The 15,698-nt window shown below is 48.1% G+C and overlaps 1 protein-coding gene across 4 annotated transcripts in view; it reads left to right on the forward strand.

The window, feature by feature from the left end:
- Positions 1–7,195: 7,195 nt before the first annotated feature.
- alpl (alkaline phosphatase, biomineralization associated) overlaps positions 7,196–15,698 on the forward strand; it is a 130,343-nt gene continuing 121,840 nt past the window's right edge. For 3 of the 4 annotated variants that reach the window (XM_072478549.1, XM_072478547.1, XM_072478552.1), the window contains exon 1: positions 7,196–7,365. The gene's annotated coding sequence lies outside the window, so the exon portion shown is untranslated. The remainder of the gene's footprint in view (positions 7,366–15,698) is intronic. The other variant, XM_072478551.1, reaches the window with a different exon arrangement.

Consider the following 15,698-nt stretch of genomic DNA (forward strand, 5'->3'; position numbering starts at 1 on the left):
ATTATTGTAAGATTATTTATTGATAGCCCCCTGGGGTGTGTGCACTCTGAAAGGAATAGCAGGAGAAAAGGTACAGTTCTCAGATTAAAGGGCACGGCGGACTGGCTGCTCGTGGAACAAGGCTGCTCTGGAAATAAACAATTGGAGGCAGCGGCGGGACACACAGAATCAGATCGATGGAGGAAACGGCCAATTCTGCACAGACTGCAAAGAAAGCGAGCCTCAGAAGGCTCATCAGTGATGCCAAAGAAATAAAAGGCACATCGAGACCTGGGAGAAGGAGAGTTAACATCGACTAGGCCAAAGGCTCCTTTCTTTCCACTTGGGCGACGCAAACATTTGCAGCTAAACAATTATATCATAAATCACTGCCAGCTTACTCAATGACGACCAACTGTTGGTTTCCTGGATATCACCATCAACATTTGAACTAAAAACAGAAAATGCCGAAAATTCTTAGCAGAGCTGGCAGCCTCTGTGGAGGGAGAAACGGGGCCAACGGGCGGTATCTTCTGCTCTTTCTGGCGGTGGGAAGGGCATTTAATTAGTCGGGCAGGTGGCAAACTGCGACCCAGTCACTTTTCCGTCACCTCCAGGTTGAACTTCTGGGCAGTAAGGCCCATGGTCAACCTTCCCACCCCACTGCCAGTTGAGGTCTTTAAGTGGCTGATTAATGACAACAAAAAGGCCTCATCTCGCAGCCTTTGGCTATTAATCTGGCTGCAGGCACGACTATGGCCGTACAACATGCACGGCACGTAAAACTGCACCCAGCTTGTCACCTCCAGCAGGGATCCCTTGATCAGCATGGTAGCACAGTGGGGAGCACTGTTGCTTCACAGCTCCAGGGTCCCAGGTTCGATTCCCGGCTTGGGTTGCTGTCTGTGCGGAGTCTGCACGTTCTCCCCGTGTCTGCGTGGGTTTCCTCCGGGTGCTCCGGTTTCCTCCGTCAAGCCCTGAAAGATGTGTTATTAGGTAATTTGGACATTCTGAATTCTCCCTCTGAGTACTCAAACAGGCGCCGGAATGTGGCATCGAGGGGCTTTTCAAAATAACTTCATTACGGTGTTAATGTAAGCCTATCTGTGACAATAAAGATTATTATCAAAGGCACTCTGCCTGATTGAGGGTCTGGAAATGGGAAATTGGGGAATTGCTGAGACCTGGACCTCTCCCATTGCTGCTGACCCTCTTATGCCCCCTCTTCCCCTACCTTTTGATACACGGCCTCTTCCTCCTCCTCCCACCATCCAATCACGCCCCACCACAGTACTTACCCGGGCCTGGGGTGCTCTGTGACCCTGGTACACTGGTGCCTGTCCTTCCAGCAAAAAACACAGCCTCCCCAGTGGTGCTGCTGAGCACCAATGCTGCCAGCCTCTGTTTGGCTGGCAGCTCTGGGCAGGCTCTCCAGCTGGCAGGCGAGGCCCCCCGACACCCTGACACCCCGCTGTCTCAACAAGATTCCGCCCAATGCTTTAGGTTGATGATCTTCCACCAGAAGAGTTCTGACTGAACTCAAAGGTTCCAAGCAAAGTGGCCAATTGCCTTGTTAGTGCTGTCCGCCCATTTTGAGGTGACATTCAGACTTAATGCTGTCAGCACTCTAGTAAAGCCCTCCAACACATAATGGGAGTCACCAACCCTAGCCTTTAAATAGACACCATACAAAGTTGCCGAGCTGGCATAGTTTGTGGTACAGTCTGCAGGCCCTACCGCAGAAGTTCCCAGAAGTATGGTTACTGCCAGATTTCAGGCCTGCATAAGATTTTATTTAAGCTCAAACATCTTTGTGAATTTGGCAATCCACATAACTGCCCTCAAGATGTTTTTCATTTTCCTTTCTTGAGTCCACATTAGAAAGTCACAGTGAGTGGAAAGCTGTAATCTTGAGTTACGGAGGACATCCCTAAACCATTTTGGTTGCATTCTTGTGGTTGGTGATGTCTCCACACTTCAATTACAGTCTTACTTCTCGCTCACAACCATCAATAATGTATCAGAGAGTAAATATTTTGCTGAGGCGTTCAAGAAGTGCTCCTGACTCACCTGCTGTTTCTGTTTGAGTGGGTCTGAACAGTGAGCCGTGGTGGTCGGGCTGCAAGTCACGTTCCCTAGTCGGAGGCATTTGGTATCATTTGAAAAACACATTGGTGCACCACAGCTGCTCAAGCCACTGTTTCAGAGGGTGCAACTGCTGCGTTTGTAGCTGGCACTTGGCATTGCCGACACGGTGAGTGCCCAATCTCAGGCCTGCTGCTATGGAGGAGCCATTAGGTATCAGTGGTGGCACAGCTGGTTGCAGCCTGGCCTCTGAGTCAGATGTTGGCTTGTTCAAGACATAGGCTGGAATTCTCTGGTCATTGCGATTCACATTCCCCGCCGGCAGCCCACCCCCATCAAAGGGAAATCCCATTGACAATCGGCGGGAAGATAGAATCCTCCCACCAGCGAACGGTGCATGGCTGAGAAACACAAAACTGGCAGATCCAACCCATAGTCCAGAGACTTGAGCACACAATCCAGGCTGATGCACCAGTGCAGCAGTACTGAGGGAGCACTGCACTGTCAGAGATGCTGTCTTTTGGGTCAGATAATAATGGCCCCCATCTACCCTCTCCCCTGGCCGCAGGAGATTGCATGGCACTCATTTGAAGGAGAGCTGGGGGTAGTGTGGGGGGTTTGCGGTTCTGCCTGGTATTCTGGCCTCCACCAACATCGCTCAAACAAGTTTGGTGCTTATCACATTGTTGTTTGTGGGGTCGTGCTGGGCACAAATTGGCTGCTGCGTTTCCTACATTACAAGAGTGACAACACTTCAAACGTTGAGGCACGATCAATGGAATAAAGACTAGAGTTGGATACAACTGAGGCTTTTTTGCCCTAAGATGTGTGGCCTCCCACAGCAGCTGGTGAAATGGCTGCTGAATGGAGGACACGCATATTTATACTCCACCTACTGGGCGGAGCCAGCAGGCAGGGACTACCGGCGAACCTGTAGTACAGGTCTTACCTACCATCACCTAATATAGGTGCAACAGTGGTTTACCACATTCACCCCCTGTTAAAATTGAGTCTGGCGGGGGTGGTGGAAAACTATATACAGCAATGAATCAATATTTACAGTATTTGAGCAGAAAAAAAATGTCTTTTGAAGTCCGGCGGACCAGTTAGAGGTTTAACCAGTCCGGTGCCTTGATGTTCCACTGGGAGCGGCGTAGTGGTGGCAGCGATGTCAATGCTGGCCTGATGTTCGGTGACTTTAAGAAAAACAAACATCAAGCACTTTTGGACATCCTCAGTTTGGCGCGGGTTTTATATTCTTAACTTGTCAGGTATTTCCCCCACTCTGAACATAGGATAATGGCAGTGACGTTGTCTGGCCTTCGCTGCTGGTGTCACTACTGGAAACTTTCTTCAGTCAAGATCCTAGCCTCTTAAAAGGGGGGGGGGGTGATACATGGCAATAAGGGGAATTAAATCAGTGGAATTTATTGATATCGGGTTCATCCCCCTCTCCGAGGAGAGAGCAGGAAATAAACAGTTGTAGGAGGGAAGGCTGAGTTAAATGGAGAAAGCAAATGAGGAGGGGCAGAGAGTACAAGAGCCAAGAGGTTACGTTGAACTTGTACAAGACACTGATCCAACCTCAGTTGGAGTGTCGTGCCCAGTTCTGGGTGCTGTACTGCAGAAAGGATGTGAAGGCTTTGGAGAGAGTACAGAAAAGATTTAAAGTCATGAGGATCTGGACAGAGCAGTTAAACTGTTCCCATTGGTAGAAAGGTCAAGGGCGAGAGGGAACAGATAAAAACTAATGGGCAAAAGAAGCAACGCAGACATGTGGACATAGAATTAGGAGCAGGAGGAGGCCACTCGGCCCCTTGAGCCATTCAACAAGATCGTGGCTGATCTGACTGTAACCTCAACCCCACATTCCTGCTGACCCATGATAACCTTTTCACCCCTTTGTTCAGCAAGAATCTATCTAGACCTGCCTTAAAAATGTTCAAAGGTTCTGCTTCCACTGCCTTTGGAGGAAGAGAGTTCCAGAGACTCACGACTCTCTGAGAGAAAATAATTCTCATAATTTTTGTTTTAAATGGGCGACCCCTTATTTTTAAACAGTGACCCTTAGTTCTAGATTCCCCCACAAGAGGAAACATCCGATTCACATCCACCCTGCTAAAACCCTTCAAGATCTTAAATGTTTCGATCAAGTTGCCTTTAATCTTCTAAACTCTAGTGGATACAAACCTAACCTCTCCAAGCTTCCCTCAATCCCGCTATTATTCTGGTGAACCTTTTTGGAACTACTTCTATCGCATTTACATCTTTTCTTAAATGAGTGATACTCCGGATCAATACTGTACACGATACTCCAGATGTGGTCTCACCAATACTCTGTACAACTGAAGCATAACCTCCCTACTTTTGTATTCAGTTCCCCTGACAATAAATTATAACATTTTATTAGTTTTCCTAATGACTTGCTGCACCTGTGTACAGTGATTCATGCACTCGGACACCCAGATCCCTCTGCACCTCAGAGCTCTGCAATCTCTCACCACTTAGATAATAAGCTTTTTTAATTCTTCCTGTTCTAAAATGGACAATTTTGCATTTGCCGAAAGTATGATCCAATTGCCAGATTTTTTTGCCTACTCACTTAACTTATCTATGTCCCTTTGTAATCTCCTTAGTCCTCTTCACAATTAACTTACCTACCTATCTTTGTGTCATCAGCAAACATATACCATACCTTCAGTCCTTTCATCCAAGTCATTTATATAAAGTGTAAAAAGCACTAATCTCTGTGTCAACTCTGTTTCCTGTTAGTTGGCCAATCTTCAATCTAGGCCAATACATATAAACATAAATAGAAAACAGAAGCAGGAGGAAGGCCATTCGGCCCTTTGAGTCAGGTCATTCATTCATTTTGATCATGGCTGACAATCAAGTTTAGTACCCTGATCCTGCCTCCCCCCCCACCCCCCCTCCCCGGGCTATATTCCTTGATTTGTTTAGCCCCCAGAGCTAAATCTAGTTCCTTCTTGAAATTACACGAATTCCTAAGGATCGCATAGGATCCCTACAGTTCAAAAGGAGGCCAAGCGGACCAACGGCTCTGCACCGACCCCCTGAAAGAGTACCCTACCCAGACCCCCACCCCATCCCCTGTAAGACCTGTAACCATATCCCTGGACACAAAGGGGCAATTTAGCATGGTCAATCCACATAACCTGCATATCTTTGGACTGTGGGAGGAAACCGGAGCACCCGGAGGAAAACCACGCAGCCCCCTGTCTAACCTGTTGGAATTTTCCATGAGATCCCATCTCACTCTTCTAAATTCCATGAATATAATCCTAACCAATTTAGTTTCTCCTCATATGACATTTCAGCCATCCGAGGAATCAGCCTGGTAAACCTTCGCTACACTCTCTCCTCAACATCCTTCTTCAGATAAGGACACCAAAACCTTGCACAATGGTGTGGCGGCACCAATGCCCTATACAGTTGCAGTAAAACATTCCTATTCCTACACTCAAATCCTCACACTCTGAAGGCCAACATAGCATTTGCCTTCTTAACTGCCTGTTGCACCGAAGCTCCCTCCACCATGAGCTTTTATTTTCCCCAATAATCAAATGCCTCCTGGAAATCTAAGTACAGTACATTCACCAGTTCCCCTTTATCCACAGCACATGTCACTCCTTCAAAGAACACGAACTGAAGTGTTTTCACACAGTGAATAGTTCAGATCTGGAATGCACTGCCTGAAGTGTGATGGAGGCATGTTCAATCAAAGCATTTACGAGGGAATTGGATTATTATCTGAAATGGAGGAGTGTGCATAGCCATGGGGAGAGAAAGGGGGAATGAGGCAAGGTGAATTATTCATTTGGAAAGCTGGTGCAGACATAGATTATAGATTGCTAGATGTTTATAGCACAGAAGGAGGCCATTGGCCCATCGTGTCCATGCCAGTCAATAAAGATCTGACTACACAAATTCCATTTTCCAGTGCTTGGCCCATAGCCCTGGAGGCTACGACAGCGCAAGTGAATATCTAAATATTTCTCAAATATTATGAGAGTTTCCGACTCCACCCATCCTTTCAGGCAGTGTGTTCCAGACCCCCACCACCCTCTGAGTGAAAGGTTTCTCCTTAACTCCGCTCTTAGCTTTCTATCTCTTACCTTACATCTCTGCTCCATTGGTATTGACTCCACTACTAATGGAAAAAGTGCCTTCCTGTCCACACTATATTTGATGGGTCGAATGGCCTCCTTCTGCACTGTAACAATTCTGTGAACAGTTTTATTTTTTGTTCATGGGATGTGGGCGTCACCAGCATTTATTGCCCATCCCTGAGGGCACTTAAGAGTCAACCACATTGCTGTGGAGCTGACTCACATGTAGGCCAGACCAAGCCAGACCAAGTAAGGACAGCAGATTTCCTTCCCTAACGGACATTAATTAATGGGTTTTTACGACAATCGGCATCATTAGACTTTCAATTCCAGATTTTTATAGAATTCAAATTTCACCATTTGCTTATGGCGGGATTGGAACCTGGGTCCCCAGTGCATTACACTGAATCTCTGGATTATTAGTCCAGTCACAATACCACTACGCCTCCACCTCCCTGGATAATTGAGTGATGCCCTTGCCCTCTGCTGGTGCACTTCTCCTTTTTGGAGGGGTAACAAAAAAAAATCAAGATTGACCATGTTGGGAAGTTGGCCTTGAAAAATGTGGGGGCAACATCTGTCCTTTGTGAGGAGTTGGGATTGACAACAGGCGGACGACCGAGGCCACGGCTGGTGTTCATCACAGACAAAGGCTGAGACATCTGCAGGCTCAGTGAATCTGCCCCATCACTAACTCAGGCGCCTGCCATCCTTCAGTTTCAAGGGCGAAGGTCGTCCTAAGTCACAGAGACATCAAAGCGCTCAGTCAGACGCCTGCATCTGGAGGAGGCTGTCAGCACAGTGGGGGGAAAGCTCACAGCCCCAGAATTGGGGGGGGGGGGGGGGCTGGGAGGAGGGAGTTCACGTCTTGTTTTCTGCGGATCCACGGCTCCTAACAGAACTTAGCTGATTTCCCCAAGTAGCAAAAGCAGTCAACATGCTGGGCGCTAGGTGGAGCTCCGGAGCAACTCCCTCTCCACACACTGGACAGGCAGCCAGGCAGTGGCACATTTCATGGGACCTCCTTCTCCCTGAAGGGCAGGGAGACTATCAGCGCTGAGCGAGGAGCTCTTTATAAAGGAGTCCCATCAGTTTCTCTGCACCATCCACACCGGCTTCAAGTGGGCAACTTTCTCACCGGACCCGACCTAAAAGAGCAACTCCAAGCCTGGTGAGTTTCTGCTGACAAGATATTTGAATGAACTTACTCAGTTATTCCTTTTCTGCAACTATCTCCCTTTTGACATCCGACCTAAATTACTGAACAAAGCCCATTTAATTATTCTGTCCATGTTTCTGTCATCCGAGCCAAAACAACGTTTGTGTCCAACGTTTTTATTTTAATGTTGGGGGTAGATTTTTAAACGTTACACTGAAAATCTGCGGCAGGTGATATTGTCCTTTATTCAATATTTCATGAAATCGTCCCATGAAAAACAGACAGTTCTTCAAAGACTGAAACAGGAATGAACCTTTTTGAAGCAAGTTTAAAGCAATCGGGGAAAGGCACTTGAGATTATTAAATCCTACAACACTGGATACCTTTCCCCTCTGATGTTCAATAATACTCAGGCTTTTAGATCTCTGATTGAATCCAATCCCGTCCACAGTTACAGATTTTTTTCCCCCCTAAAATATGCCAACATCCCTTTTCCATTCTTCTAAAAGTCTCTATTATTTCTGAAGTTGGGTGCTGTCAAACCTTAACTCGAGAATGTCTGTCACACCTGCCAGTGATTCCGCTTTACATTTTACTGTTAGCAAGTCCTCAGATTTCATAAGCAGAGATAAAGCAGGTTTTCTGTAACTTTGTAGAAATCTGAAACTGGGTGAGATCCTGTGGATCAACTGCACACCTCCAGCTTTGGGGGGGGGGGGGGGGGGGGCGTGCAATGCGCTGGAAATCGAACTGATAAGGGTGCAGGGTCCCAGGGAACATCAGTGTACACCCTTGCCCAATTTAAGAATGGAGGAAGGAACAAAAGGAAGGTGGAGAACCAAATAAGGTGAATTGAGATGCAACAGATTGCCCCCTTTCTGGGCCAGAGAGGTTAATTAGCATTGTGTTAAAAATTAACATATTGTTCAAAAGATATTTGCCAGCCCTAACTTTTTGCAGTGAGTTTGATCGTCAATTACAAAATCCATCAAATTCTTAAAAATAACGGGCTTGCTGAGGGTCAGGTGACATTGTCAAACAGCAACCGGCGAGGTCTGGAGATTCGCAATTTTAAGGCATATCTCTGAACTTGCTGACTAACTTGTTCGCTATCATTAACGTGCGGTCATATCCCCAACAATGTTTGGCTTCAAAACAGGGGAAGCCTGGTAAAGCGGAGCAGGTCCTCCAGCTTCTCGCTGGAAGGTAGTGGGTGGGAATTCTCAGATTCAATTTTCCCGCCGGCAGCGCACCCCCAGTCAGCGGGCTTTCCGTCAGCGTGGGTTGGTTACAATGGGAAATCCCGTTGATATTTGGCGGAAAGATAGAATCCCGCCGCCACCGAATGGCAGGCGGCCAGGAAACACGTGGCTGGTGGACCGGAGGATCCTGCCCAACGTTTCTGCTTTTGCTTCTTCATCAGGATTGTCCATCCACCACCCGTGGAGCTGGAGACAGTTGGGATGGGTCATGGTGAAGGCAGCTGCAGGATTGTAACCAGAGTTGTGGGAACCCAGGTTAAGTCCAGTGACAAGGCAGAGTGAATCAGAGATAGTCTAAGTCAGGCAGAGAGGGGCAGAATGGTTTCAGAGAGGGTCATAACTGAAAGATGAAATTATCCTTTAACTCTCTTGCACATCTTGCTTTCTCTTTCTGCTGCTGCACTCAATAACCTGAGTGTGGGTGAGAAAGGCATAGATCCTAACTCAGCATTCATTCCGGATCTCAATAGACTTGGTGGAAAGATGGGCTCGCTTCACTAAATAATAACAATAATAATAACCTTTATTGTCACAAGTAGGCTTACAATAACACTGCAATGAAGTTACTGTGAAAAGTCCCTATTTGCCACAGTACGGCATCTGTTCAGGTGCACAGAGGGAGAATTCAGAATGTCCAATTCACCTCACAAGCACGTCTTTAGGGACTTGTGGGAGGAAACCGGAGCACCCGGAGGAAACCCACGCAGACATGAGGAGAACGTGGAGACTTCGCACAGACAGTGGCCCAAGCGGGAATTGAACCTGGGACCCTGGCGCTATGAAGCAACAGTGCTAACCGCTGTGCTATCGTGCCGCCCACTCTGCGATTTCTATTTCAGCTCTTGACCATTTGCACTTGTTTTAAACATTCTGCCTCAGCAGCCTGTACATCGTGTGGAATCTCGGAAATGTCTTGCTGTTCTTTTTTCTCTGCCTATTGCCGCAGATCTCTCCGTGGATGTTCGCCCTTTGCCCCGTTGTGACCCTCCTTGCTGATATTCAAATGCATTTGCTTCCGCCTCGCCCCATCCCCCATGCTAGCTGACATTCTGCGAGGTTCCCTCTCCTCAGGCAGTAGGCGGCTCCCTTTGCAAACAGCAGGGATTACTCTCCTCCACAAAAACCTTCAAGACACCTTTTCTGTCCTCGCTAATTAACTGCCACAACCCTTCTGCCACTGAAACCCTCAGGCAAGTCTTCTTCCGATCGTCTCCCATTCTTCACTCTGAAAAAAGGTGAGCTCAGGTCATGTTGCACGAAATTAAAAGAAAGTGGTGAAGAAGTTGGGCCGGGAACTTGAGGATGGGGAGTGGAGCGAGACTCTATATCGAGTCAACTCTACCTCTTCGAGCATTGGGCTCAGTCTGATACAATTCAAGGTGGTGCATAGGGTGCATTTGATCAGAGTAGTTTTTTTGTGGATGCAGGGGGTAGATGCGAGCAGTGTTCTGGGGACCCTGCATATCACGCACACATGTTCTGGTCCTTCCCTGGGCTCATGAACATTTGAGTCTCCTTCTTCAGCACCATGTTGGGAATTCTTGGGGTTGACTTGGAACCATGCCCTTTGGTGGCTGTTTTTGGAATCTCAAACTTGCCGGAGTTTCAGACAGGGGCAAAGGCAGGTGCTCTTGCCTTTGCCTCCTTGATAGACGAATCTTGTTTGGCCTCGACCAGTGCAGCAGCCTAGCTCGGCGATCTGATGGAATTTTTACACTTAGAAAATAATCAAGTATCTAATGAGAGGGTCGGCTGAAAGGTTCTACCTCAGATGGCAGCTGTTTATTTCCTTTTTCAGAGAGTTGGTCACCATCAGATACTGGGGGTGGGGGTGGGGGGGTGGGGGGGCATTGGGGATTGGTTGTTTTTCTTTTGGGTTTCTGGAGGGGTGGATGAAAAGGTTGGAATACCGTTAACTGTTGTACAGAAATGGTTGAATTGGTGTTATTATGAGAAATTGTTAACAAAATGACACATATACTTCTTAAAAACTGAACTGGAGGGGCTGCACGGTGGCGCAGTGGGTTAGCACTGTGGCCTCACGGCACTGAGGTCCCAGGTTCGATACTGGGTCACTGTCTGTGTGGAGTTTGCACATTCTCCCCGTGTTTGCGTGGGTTTCGCCCCCGGAAACCAAAAATGTGCAGGCTAGGTGGATTGGCCACGCTAAATTGCTCCTTAATTGGAAAAAATACTCAATTTTAAAAAAAAACTGAACTGGGGGCATGGGTTGGACGGTTTGTATATGTATGAATCTGGTTGAATATTTTGTATGTTTGTAAACTGAAAATGTGAATAAAAATATTTTTATAAGAAGGTGAGATTGTCCCAAACTCTGATGTCTCTAACCTATCCTACTTACCTTAGTGCTGCTTGCCTATCCCCCTGGCTTTAGGTCCCCCAAGGTCTCAATCTTAAAATTGTCGACCTTGTTCTAAATCCCATCATGCACCCTTCCCTCACCCTTCCCAATCTCTTTATCCTCCTCCACCTCTACCGTCCCAGACCCAAGTGAATGCTCTGCTTTTCCTCTTCTGAGTTTGGCTTCTCTTGCATCCCTCCTTCTTTTACCCTACTATTGACAGCTGTACCTGCCAAGTTATCCAAACCCCATGCTCAGAGATTCGATTCCTGAATCCCCATAGCTGCTCCACACCCTTCTCCTCCTCCTTAAAACTCAACACTTTGATAAAGCTTTTGATCACACATCCCAATATCTCCTCCTTTGGTTCAGCAGTTATGTTGGGGGGAACGGTGACATTGTGGTAATATCTTCTTCATCCTCTTCCGCGATCACTCGCTCACGAGTATGACTGCCACCCTAAGAAACTTCCTCTTACTGGTCATGGGTTCTGTGGGTTAGTGCATGGCTGATGAGCCCGATCCTGGAGCCGCATCTTCCTCTGCACACTTGGTAGGTGTTTCCGGAAGGTGATACCGGCCCTTGGTCTCTAGATCGCTGGTATTCCTTTCTCAGGCGCCTTTTCCGGACCTCCTCTTGTCGTTGGGTTTCCTCGAGGAATTGTGTCCCTTCAGACAGGGGGTTCCTCCAACTAGGTCTCTTCTGAGCAAGGGTCCCCCACATGTTCACATCTATGTTGCATTTCTTGAGGTAAGCTTTTGGGTGTTTTTGAAGCGCTTCCTTTAGAAACATGGAAATATAGAAAATTGGAGCAGAAATAGGCCATTCGGCCCTTCTTGCCTGCTCCGCCATTCATTATGATCATGGCTGATCATCCTACTCAATAGCCGGATCCCGTCTTCCCCCTTCATATCCTTTGATCCCCTTCACGTCAAGTGCTTTATCTAACTGCTTCTTGAAAACATACAATGCTTCACTATTTACTGTGGTAACAAATTCCACACTGAGCACTCTCTGGGTGAATACATTTCTCCTCATCTCAGTCGCAAATGGTTCTGGATCCCCACCATTGGGAACATCCTTCTTGCATCTACCCTGCCTAGTCCTGTTGGAGGTATCTATGAGATCCCCCACTCATCTGAACTCCAGCGACTATAATCCTAACCGACTCAATCTCTCCTAATTTGACCTCCTCTTGTTCGTGCCTTCCTTGAGCTGGCGGACCAGGATATTATTGTAGGGGCACGGGTTCAAACCTCACCAAGAAAGCTGGTGGAATTTAAAAGGTAACGTGAGACCCCAGGAGACCATGAAACTATCATCGATTGTTGTAAAAATTCATCTGGCTCTCCAATGTCTCTTTACGGAACAAAATCTGCCATCCTTACCTGGTCTGGCCTACATGTGACTCCAGACCTACGGCAATGCCGTTGCCTCTTAATTGGCCCCTGAAATGGCCTAGCAAGCCACTCGGTCCAAGGGCAATTAGGAAGAGGCAACAATTGCCAGCGACGCTCACACCCCATGAAATAAAAAGTCAGTATTTTTCCTTATAGACAAAGAGCATACAGTGCAGAAGGAAGCCATTCAGCCCATCGAGTTTTCACCGACCCACTTAAGCCCTCACTTCCACTCTATCCCCGTAACCCAATAACCCCTCTTAACCTTTTTGGACACTAAGGGCAATTTAGCAGGGCCAATCCATCTAATCTGCAAGTCTTTGGACTGTTGGAGGAAACCGGAGCACCCGGAGGAAACCCACGCAGACACGGGGAGAACGTGCAGACTCCACACAGACAGTGACCCAGCAGGGAATCGAACCTGGGACCCTGGCGCTGTGAAGCCACAGTGCTAGCCACTTGTGCTACCGTGCTGCCCAGTTCCTTCCTATGTATTATTTTTTTTACATGAAGGTTGCTGTACGAAGACATAACTTTGTTGTTTCACAATTTGTGTTGTCTTTTCCTGTTCAGACTGCTGATCACAGCTCCTGCAGTTGGAATGAGGCTGAATCGTCCAAATTTGCACCTTTCTGACCCTGCGAAGTTTGTTAATCTGGGTTTGACTAATTGGGCCTGCTGGCCAACTGTTGATTAACCCCGGGGCCTCAAAACCTGTAAATGTTCCAAATTGAATAGGAACCCAAAATCAACGTAATTGTTGGTAGTCTTAGAGGGATAAACGTTGCTCACAAGTTAAACCATGGAATGCAAAAGGTGAGTTACAGGTTACAGTTTAAAAAACAAACAGAATCGAAGGAAAGGTTAGAATGTGGAATTCTCCCACACAGCAGTACTGCGAACAAAGGCCAAAATCCTCCAAAGAAGGCAGTCCTGTGTTGTTTGAAAGGGAGAAACATTAAAAGAGTGGGCGGGGATAATGGGGGAAGGGCTGTGGGTCAGATTAGCTGGCTGTTATGAAGCAACGCACGAGCACAGATCTGATGGCTGACTGGTCTCTTTACTGCGCTGGAACAGTCCATGGTTCCATGAAGGGGCTTGGTCGGTCCATCCAGTGCCAATTCCCAAAGGTCCAATACGAGATGGGGTGCACAAACTGACACTGGAGGTGGAAAAGGAGGAGTCCAGAATGGAAACAGGCTGGAGACAAGAAAGGAAGAGCAAGCAGCCTGCTTACGGGAACTTTCCTACGGCTGTTAAGTGAGAAACATTATGAAAAGTACCCCAAACCAGAGCACTGTGGGCCAGATATAGTGATCCGGGCATCATGCCAGGTGCATTGGCACTGACAAATGTTATGTTGACGCATACACAAATTGGTTCACCTCACTGGATTAAAGAGAACTTGGCTCATTGGCACATCCAACATGACTCTTGTGATGTGTGTGAGTGTTAAAAGAGCGTTGGAGTGAATGAGGCTTAGTAGATGCAGGTACGGTTAGTCCTGAGGTTGGGGGGTGTGGGGGGGGGGGGGTGTGTGGGGGGGACACACAGAGATTTCCATGACTTTTGGACGCCTCAAGTCACTTCACAGCTAATTAAGTACCTTTAAAACGTGGTCACTGTTGCAATGTCGGAAATTCAGCAGCCAATCTGCAAACTCTCACATGTAGCAATATGATAACAACCAGATAGCGTCCGTTGGTGACATTGGTTGATGAGTAAATCTTGGCCAGGACACTGGGGAGAAGTTTCCTGCTTATCTTGAAAACAGTGCCAAATTCTTTTCCATCCATAATATCCCACCTGAAAGACTGGACGCCCAACTGCGCAGCGCCCGCTTAGTCTTGGCACCGGGGAGTACCAGCCTAGATTTTGTACTCAAATCTAATTTGGAGCCAGAAACATTCTGACTCAGATGAAAGGACAATTCACTGAGCTTGGTGAAGGTAGGAGGTGGATTAAGGGCGAATGACAACAGTAACGGTAACCCCTACGGTGCCTTTTCCAAACGGGCATTGCGTGCTCAATCCTGTTCAGACACTGCCATTAATAATAGAGCTGTTGCAGTGGGCTTAGTAAATTGTGCAGACATTTCTTGCCATTGTTAAGCTTGGCTCAAAGGGTGGGCACAGACTGGCTGCAGCATTTCCCTAAATTGCAACGATAACTACACAGTGCTTGCCTGTGATGCACTTTGGTATGTACTGAGGGGGAGGGGGACCTGAATGAGGTGTATAAAATATGAGGAGCATAGATGGGGTGGATAGGAAGGAACTTTTCTCTTAGCGGACAAGTCAATAAACAAGCAGCATAGATTTAAAGGAAGGGGCAGGAGATTTAGAGGGGATATGAGGAAAAACATTTTCAGCCAGAGGGTGGTGGGTATCTGGAACTCTGCCTGAGAGGGTGGTAGAGGCAGGAACCCTCTCAACATTGAAGAAGCATTTCGATGAGCACTTGAAATACTAAAAAGCATACAAGGCTACAGACTAAGTGCTGGAAAATAGGGGGCGAGATTCTCCAATCCCGCGGCAGAGCGTCCACGCCGTCGTAAAGGCCGTTGCATTTTACGACGGCGTGAACGTGCCGCTCCCACGTTTAATTCTGACCCCTACATGGGGCCTTCAACGTGCCGGCCCCAACGCAACTTGGCACAGGGCTACAGGGGCCGGCATGGAGGAAAGGAGGCCCCCAGCCACAGACGCCGGCCCGCCGATCGGTGGGTCCCGATCGCGGGCCAGGCCGCATCGGAGGCCCCCCCCCCACGGGCCGCCACCTGACCCTTACACACCAGGGTCCCACCAGCCCAGAGCAGGTTAGAACGGCGCCGGCGGGACTCGGCTCTTTTCCTACGGCCGCCTGGCCCATCCAGGCCGGAGAATCGGCGTGCCGGCTGCGTAGAGTGGCCCACGACCGGCACCGCGCCAACCACCCAGGCGCCAATAGCGCCGATTCTCCACGCTGTGGAGAATCGCGTGCCGGCGTCGGGGCGGCGTGGCCCGTTAGCGGGGATTCTCCGCCCCGGCGTAGCACTGGGAGAATGCCCAGGATTAGAATAGATAAATGCTTGATGGCCGGCACGGACACTGATGCACGATCAATTCGACTCGAAGACGAGGTTGTATCATAACTGAAGGCTTTAATAGACTCGATCTGTTCCCCAGCAGCTTCGGTACAGAATGAGGGCAGCTGGGACGGCACCTGTTCTTATACCCCGCCTGTCAGGGCGGAGCCACATACCAAACAGCCAATGGTAAGCTGCTAGGCTTACCCAATGGTCTACAGCCTCTCAGGTACTGCAATACCTGATATTACCAC

This window comes from Scyliorhinus torazame, chromosome 16 (genome assembly GCF_047496885.1).
Source record: "Scyliorhinus torazame isolate Kashiwa2021f chromosome 16, sScyTor2.1, whole genome shotgun sequence".
NCBI classification, from domain to species: Eukaryota; Metazoa; Chordata; class Chondrichthyes; order Carcharhiniformes; family Scyliorhinidae; genus Scyliorhinus; species Scyliorhinus torazame.